An 8531-nucleotide genomic window follows, 5' to 3' on the forward strand; every position below is an offset into this window, starting at 1 on the left:
AACTTGTATTGTTTTTCCTTTTTTCTGTTTTTGAATTTTTTAAAGTAAAATGTTAATTCAAAATAATTTTTTTTTTGAAAAAACAAGTTTGCTAGAATAATTTTTCTCTCAAAAAAGCCGTTTTTTACATAAGGTTTTTAAACAAAAAATGCAACTTGTGTTTTTTTTTTATTTTTCTATTTTCCCTTTTTTCTGCTTTCGAATTTTTTATGTAAAATTTAATTTTTTTTTGAACGAACAAGTTTTACTAGAATTATTTTTCTTTCAAATATGTCGTTTTTTACATAAAGTTTTTACCAAAAAATGCTATTTTTGTTTTTCTATTTTTTCAGTTTTTGAATTTTTTTAAAAATTTTTTTATTGAATTATTTTTTTTCTTAAAAAATGTTGTTTTCTAAAACTTTTTTTTTTCAAAAATGCTGTTTTTTCATTATGTATTTAATAAAAAATGTGAATTTTGTTGTTTTTTACTTTTCTGTTTTACCTTTTTTCAGTTTTGGAAGTTTTTAATTTAATTTTTTTTGAAAAAATATTGTTTTAGTAAAACATTTTTTTTCCAAATGTCCTTTTTCGCATAATATTTTCAATAAAATATGTAAGTTTGATGTTTTTCTTATTCTATTTTTCAATTTTTCAGCTCTTGATGTTTTTTGCAATTTGTTTAGCAAAGCAGAAAATTGCAAAAATCAATGTATTACAATTTTTACAAAAATCATTTATTTAGTACAATTATTTATTACAAATTAATACACATATTAATAAAGTTTGCGGAAATCTATAACAAATCAAGCTTTTGATGACAAGCATATTTGTTTTAATTTTTCATTTTAAACAATTACATTTTTATTGATATCATGTTCTTCTTGAGAAATTCCGATTTATTCATCGTCTCATGATAAACATACTTCAGAGTAAACCCCGGGGTACCGGTGTCCGCGTGGTGACAATTACTGGCGTCAAGCATCCCTAGCGTACATCTCTGGATGTTGTTCGGAAATAAAAGATCGTTGATCGCGGCTCTGCCGCGAGGCGCGCTCTGCGCGCCCAACGATCTTTTATTTCCGATCAACATCCAGAGATGTACGCTAGGGATGCTTGACGCCAGTAATTGTCACCACGCGACACCGGTACCCCGGGGTTCACTCTGAAGTATGTTTATCATGAGACGATGAATAAATCGGAATTTCTCAAGAAGAACATTATATCAATAAAAATGTAAATTTTAAATTAACATTTTACTTTAAAAAATTCAAAAACAGAAAAAAGGAAAAACAATACAAGTTGCATTTTTTTGTTAAAAACCTTATGTAAAAAAACGACATTTTTGAAAAAAAAAAATTATTCTAGTAAAACTTGTTTTTTCAAAAAGGAAATTAATTGAATTTCATATTTTACATTAAAAAATTCAAAAACAGAAAAAAGGAAAAAAAGAAAAATAAAAAACAACGCAAATTGCATATTTTGTTTAAAACCTTATGTAAAAAACGGCATTTTTGAAAAAAAAATTATTCTAGTAAAACTTGTTTTTTCAAAAAGGAAATTAATTAAATTTCATATTTTACATTAAAAAATTGAAAAACAGAAAAAAGGAAAAATAGAAAAATAAAAAACAACACAAGTTGCATTTTTTGTTAAAAACCTTATGTAAAAACGGCATTTTTGAAAGAAAAATTATTCTAGTAAAAACTTTGTTTTTTCAAAAACAAAATTAATTAAATTTAATTTTTTACTTAAAGAAAAAGAAAAAAAAGGAAAAATAAAAAATAAAAAAACATCAAGATTTACATTTTTGTTTAAAAACAGTGTAAAACACAACAATTTCAAAAAAAAATCATTTTAGTAAAAAAGATTATCATTTAAAAAAATGATTCAATTCAAAACTTCACCTTAAAAAATTTATAAAAAAACTGACAAGTGGAAAAATGAAGAGAAACCTTTTGTAAAAAAAACGACTTTTTTGAAAAAAAATGGGATAGTAAAAGAATATTTTTTCAAAACAGTAAAAATTATGCAAAAAGTTTTCAACTTCTTTTCAAAAAAACAATTATATACTTAAAGACTTGTATGAGTATCTATTTCTAAAAATTCCTGCCAAAAATTCTTCTTTTAAATGACCAGGTAATCTATTATCAAAGGCAGCACGCTTATTGCAATATTCTGATGGGAAGAATTGCTGCTGGAGTTTGCTTCGAAATTGTCACTGTAATCGCTTTGCATCATCCAGTATCAGCTGCCGGGAGTTCATTGCAGAAGCCAAAAAACCCGCATTTTTGAAAAAACTTTTTATGAAAACAATCCTTTTTCGTCATTAACCGCCATTTTTGAGGAAAAAAACAGATATTACAAAAACAGGCATTTTTTGACATAAATTTTAATTCAAAATTGAACTTTAAATAAAAGTTAATTTCGAAAATGCATTTGTAAAACTCAAATAAATTATGTTATCAAAGTATCAATTCAAAAGCATACATGAAACTCAGCTTTTTCTGAGTGTAAAAAGAGAATATTACAAATTAAACAGTCAATTAGTCACCTCAGGAAATAATAGTTTTTGGATCTGAAATTATACCGGAAATACAAACAGATAATCAGTCAAAGAAATAACTTCTCAACCTGTTATTTTAGTAACTATACAACTCAGCAGCTCGTTTCAATTTGCTCGATGGAGGACACATGTTGTCTTCGTTTTTATCACCATCTGAATTTTTACTTTCCACTCTTTCAGGGTTATTGACATCAGGAGCCCTTCTCTTGACAGTCTTTTGTGTACAAAACGCTAGTTGCTCAGATTTGAGGGAAGTTTTTTCAGATATTTTTTCACTTGCTTCATTAGATAAATTATGATCTTGGTAATCTGTATAATCATTGAGTACAGGACTAAGGATGGTTTCGGTAGACTTTATTGAAGTATTTTCAACACTCGATGCTCCCTGTACTTCTTTCAATGCATCTTGTCCAGTGTCTGTAGAAAAAACACGCAAAAGGCACTGCCTGGTCAGATTTTTTGTTGTCTAACTTGGGGTCAAGTGCGTTCTCTTCTTCTATACTTGCGATAATACTCTCTGTCAATGACCCATTTTCCCACTCGTCACAATCCCGATCAGGTTTCTGCTCCTGCAAATTGTCATACTCGTCAGACACACACCAGAGAAATTTAAGTTCTCTCTCCTCCTCAAAATATCCCAATTGATTTTCATACATTGGTCTATAGGACAACTTATAATCACAGAATTGTGCACGGACTGATCTGCTCAGTTCCATGTTGTCTGAGACTTGTAAAGTTGTGTTTTCGAAGTGATTCTCGTAGAAGTCCACAGTTGTCTGTTTGTATGGAACAGAGACTTCAGGCATATTCTCGATTGCAATAATGAAGACCAGAAGCTGCCTCGGAATTGAGAATGGAGGTTCAGCTACCCAGCCGAAGCACGTCTTCCTCTCCTTTATAATTGCTACATCATCATTGAAATCGGGGAAGAAGAAGTGGGCCTTAAGATTTTCGTTCAATTTCACAGATTTGATATTCATTATTCCAGCGTTTTTTAGGTGACGACGGTTGAACTCCTAAATAAATTGAAAATACAGATATTGAAAAAAACTTTCTCTCTGAAGAAATAATATGCTATTTGCGAATGAGTACGATGGATTATAAAAGCCCATTATTCTTTTTTTTGGTCTGTTTTCATATTCTATTACAGAGGTGACTTACCTGGAATGGGAAATGGGAAGATATCCTAGAGATGAAGAATCTGCACTGAAAGGTTTATAACTGAAAACTTAGGTTTGTAGGAAAAGGAGATTAAAATTGTCTCCATTATTCTTTTTTTTGGTCTGTTTTCATATTCTATAACAGAGGTGACTTACCTGGAATGGGAAATAGGAAGATATCCTAGAGATGAAGAATCTCCACTGAAAGGTTTATAACTGAAAACTTAGGTTTGTAGGAAAAGGAGATTAAAATTGTCTCCGAAAAAAAATGAAAAAGTCTAACTATGGCTAAGTTATTGAAGAGAGCGAAAATAAGCACAATGAGTTGAATTTTTGTTTGTACACTACAATAAAAAATGACATCATTATGATGCAATAGTGACGTAATTATTACATTATTTTGAGTAAAACCTCAATCACGTGAGCGGTGTATGCTTCGATAAAATAAGAATAATATCGTAATTAGTAAGGATTATTTTCTGTTCCCATGAGTTCAGTGACTCCATTCAATACTTAAGTATCCGTAATTGTAGTAATCATATGACGTAGTTGGACTAAATTTTGTTCCAAAGAGGTGTGTGACCCTCTTACAAAAAATGAGATCACTTAATTGTTCGTAATTGACAACATAGTAGGACGTAAAACTCAGTAGGACGTAGAACTTTTAACGATTAATTCTGTACAATAGCGAAAAATTCGTGACAAATTTGTACTCATTAAACCTATATCGATCACCTGAGAAGATTCGTCTTTACAAAAGATGATCTCAAAAGTTGATGTTTTAAGGTCACTAAATAATTAGATTGTTGATAAGAAAGTAGAGAAAAGCGGATGATTGCAAGATTGTCTATTTTTTGATATATTTTAGATAAATATTTGATAAAATTTTGTTATTTTGGTTACAATTTGGGTATTTTTTGACAAGATTTCGCTATTTTGTGGTAAAAATGGGTATTTTTGGCGAAATTTGTGTCTCTTTGTGTGGCAAGTATTGGGATATTTTTGCTAGAACCGGGTTCTTTTTCGCAGGAATTAGGTATTTTTGGTAAAAATTTAGTAGATTTTGGTAATAACTGGGTATTTTTGCTATGAATTGTGTAATTCATGACTAGAAACAGATATTTTTGGGCTAGAATTGATTTTTTTGGCAACAGTTTTGATATTTTTTGTAAACATTTGGGTGTTTTTGACAATAATTGGATATTTTGAGCCACGAATTGGGTGTTTTTCACCAAGACCTGGGATCTGTTGGCAATAGTGGGGCAATTTTCACAATAATGGAGTGTTTGTTTTTCAAGATTTTGGAATTTTTTGCTAAGAATTGGGTTTTTCGGCAATAATTGGGTAGTTTTTGGCAATAATTGGGTATTTTTTGACAACGATTGGCTATTTTTGGACAAGAATTGGGTGTTTTTGGCAAGAATTGGGTATTTTGTGCCAAGAATTTGGTATTTTTTGGTATGAAATGGGTTTTTTCGTTTTTTCAAGTATAGGGTATTTTTTACAAGAATTGAGTATTTTTTACCAAAAACTTTTTTTTGGTTTCAAGTTTCAGAATCTAAAACTTCAAAAAATTCAAATTTGTCCTCTTTTCACGACTTTTAAATTATGCCCATTGGATTCTGCGTTAAAAATTACGCTATAAAGATGTACTGTAACAAACAATTCCAAAAAAAATAATTTGAGGTTTCAGGTTTCAGAAGCTGAAACTTCAGAAAAAACCAAAAAGTGTAACTTCTAGGAGTTAAAGAAGTCACTATCAAATGCTTTGTTTAAAAAAACAAATAATATAGAGAGTTGATATAGCATACCATTCTCGATAAAACTATTTTGTACTTTGAGGTTTGAGAAACTAAAACTACAAAAAACCCAAACCCATAATCTATAATTGATCATGAAATTACCACCATTGAACTTCACTTCGAAAAATACCCTCTAAAGTTGTACTGTAGTATACATTTTCGACCAAAAAAGTTTTTAGTTTGAGGTTTCAGAATCTGAAACTACAAAAAAAAACAAAAAATTTTCAGTGATGGTTTTCTGTGTTTTAGTTTTTTTCATTGAAATCTGTGTGAAAAAATTTCAACCGATTATTAGAACAACTTTATATACATTTTTTTTAACGGTTTCGGGTTTTTGAAACTGAAACTACCGAGAAAAAAAACAGAAACTACCAAAAGAAAATGCCAAAAAATCGGTTTCTTGCATGCTTTCACATCATGAGTAAAAAAAAATTGAAAAAAAAAATAAATTTTCAAAGAAACTTTTAAGCTTTTGCGAAAAACTTCCAATAATTTGAAATTATTGAAAACAAAACTTCATTAATAATCGAAAATTAAAAAAAAATGATAATCGAAAAAGTTATGCGTAAATGAAAAGTTTGAAAGTAAAAGTTCTGCAGATATAATTTATTTAGTAGATAAGATTAGCTGGAGTGCATTAGAGCGGATGCATTTCCCTGGGGCAATTAAGATAATTATCCCTGGGTAATTACGATAAGATGACAGGTCTATTGTTCTCACTCTCTTTTTAGGTACATCTTTGGAAATTGGACGAAAATAGGCTATACCTAATGTTAATACATAGGTACATCCTTTTACCCCCCCCCCCCCACTCTTGCTCCGATATAACTACTCACATCGATTTCCTGAGAGACTACAAAATTCCCCGTTTCCATCGATGCTTTTGAACACCGGTCAACAATAGTATTTTGTTGGTTTAAAAGCAGTCTGATATGTTATTGGGCAACATCTTAACAGGTCTAAAAGTGAACGAAAGTATATGCTCATTAGAGAGGTACACTCACTGACAAATATAAACGCACCAAATGCAATTATAAATTAATAACTGCCTGTTTTGAGGCCAATTTAGTCGAAGCAACTTTAGACATCACATTTTATTTTATGTCACAAATGTCACTTAAATCTGAAACATGTTGAAAACTAATCACTTGGTTAATGTTATGTTAGAAATTTAACTAAAGTCTACAAAACAATTATTATTATCTTCCTAATTCGACGCAATAAAAACAGGAGTTAAACAAATCTAAATTCAGAAGAATTGACAAGTCTACTTATTGAAAAATTCAAGAGAGAAGTCGCCCAGTTTTCCTTGCGCAGCAGTAACATGATTCCCTCGAGAAATCTATTGAGCTCATAAAAATGTTCAAGTCACAAACTGGTGTCAAGACAATTCACCGATTTCCATTTTACCCAATACCATTTTACCCAAAGCCATTATAACCAAACTGCCAATTTACCCAATCCAAACCTTAATATACCCTATTGCTAAAATTAAGAGAAGGACTATTTTGTTGACCATATAATTTTATGGCCTGTAGGACATGATATAAAACTATCATAGACTATCAAGGGGTTATAATGGCTACATAATGAAATGACCCGTGGGACTTGATATAAAACTCACACAACCGAATATAGGATAGTTGAACGAAAAGATCATTGGGTAAAATGGCATTAGGTGAAAATGGCTGGTTAGGTAAAATGGCGTTCGGTAAAATAACATCGGATAAAATGGAAATAGTTAATTTTTCATGTAACCCCCCACAAACCATATCTCAATTTAATTTGATACAGGCATGATGATTTTGGACATATATCACAGGGAACTCAACCTAATGCTACTTGCAGTAAATTGACGTACTTCTGTCTAGATTTTCTTTGTAAGTGCGTGTGTCAATTTTTCTTGATTTACGCCATTTAAATCTCTGATGATTCGAACTCAAATTGTTTGAAAATCAAAAATTGAATTATATTGACAGAAGTTGACGCACAAAAGGCAGTTTACCATGTAACCAGGCATTTTAGGCTTTTAATTTCATGAATCAATGAGTGCAGTGGTGAGAAGCGTCAGATGTAAAAATTCGTTATCCATATAATAAGTATTGTGAACGGATGTTCAAGGAAAAAAAACTCAAACATGGATCAGCTCCCAAATTATTTTCAATACCAAAAGGATAACCAACAAATTACAAATTTTTCTGACCCAAGTTGTCGTTAAAACGCAGGTTGTGATATTATCACACTAATTTGCTTCCAGCTTCGAGAAAGAGCAACAAAAATTTAATCTAAACAAAATATCATATGAAGAGATCATCCATGGATTTGGGCACCAAAAGGTTAGGATAAATGACGACAAAAAACAAATCACCCAATAGTTTTCTCTATGGTACATTATCCTTAAGTAAAAATTGCCCATTTTCCATTTAAAAGCATGCTGACCAGTAGTCCAAAGCTACTCACTGCTATCATTCCGAATCATTGATTGTTTGAATCTGGTGAAATAGCGTATCATAAGTGGAGAATGTGAAAATTTGTATGTTTAGCGGCAAAGGTGTTTTGTTTTTGCTGTTAAATTAGCTAAAAAACACTGTATTAATGAACAATTAAGTAATTTGCCTCCATTTTTGCTTTAATTTATTTGTGATTTGTCACTAAACAAATTTTATATCTTTGAATCATTTGTCACTTATCTTACATTACCTTTCAAATAAAATTTGACAAGTCGTTACTTTTACAGAAGTGCAACAAATGTACAATCAGAAAAACTGTGTTTTGTCAACTTTTTTCTAATTAAAGCACTTTGATTTCTTGAAAGACTACGAAGTTCCCCGTTTCCATCAATGCTTTTGAAAACCGGTGAATATTATCATTTTGTTGGCTTAGAAGCAGTCTCATATATTTTGGGCCAAAAAAAAACAAATTAACAGGTCTGAAATTGATCGAAAATGAACGAAAGCATATAGTCATTAGAGAAGTATAATCATTGACAAACATAAACGCACCAAATGCAACTATACAATGATA

The sequence above is a fragment of the Convolutriloba macropyga genome, chromosome 6 (assembly GCF_964194025.1).
Source record: "Convolutriloba macropyga chromosome 6, txConMacr16.3, whole genome shotgun sequence".
In the NCBI taxonomy this organism is placed as follows: domain Eukaryota; kingdom Metazoa; phylum Xenacoelomorpha; order Acoela; family Convolutidae; genus Convolutriloba; species Convolutriloba macropyga.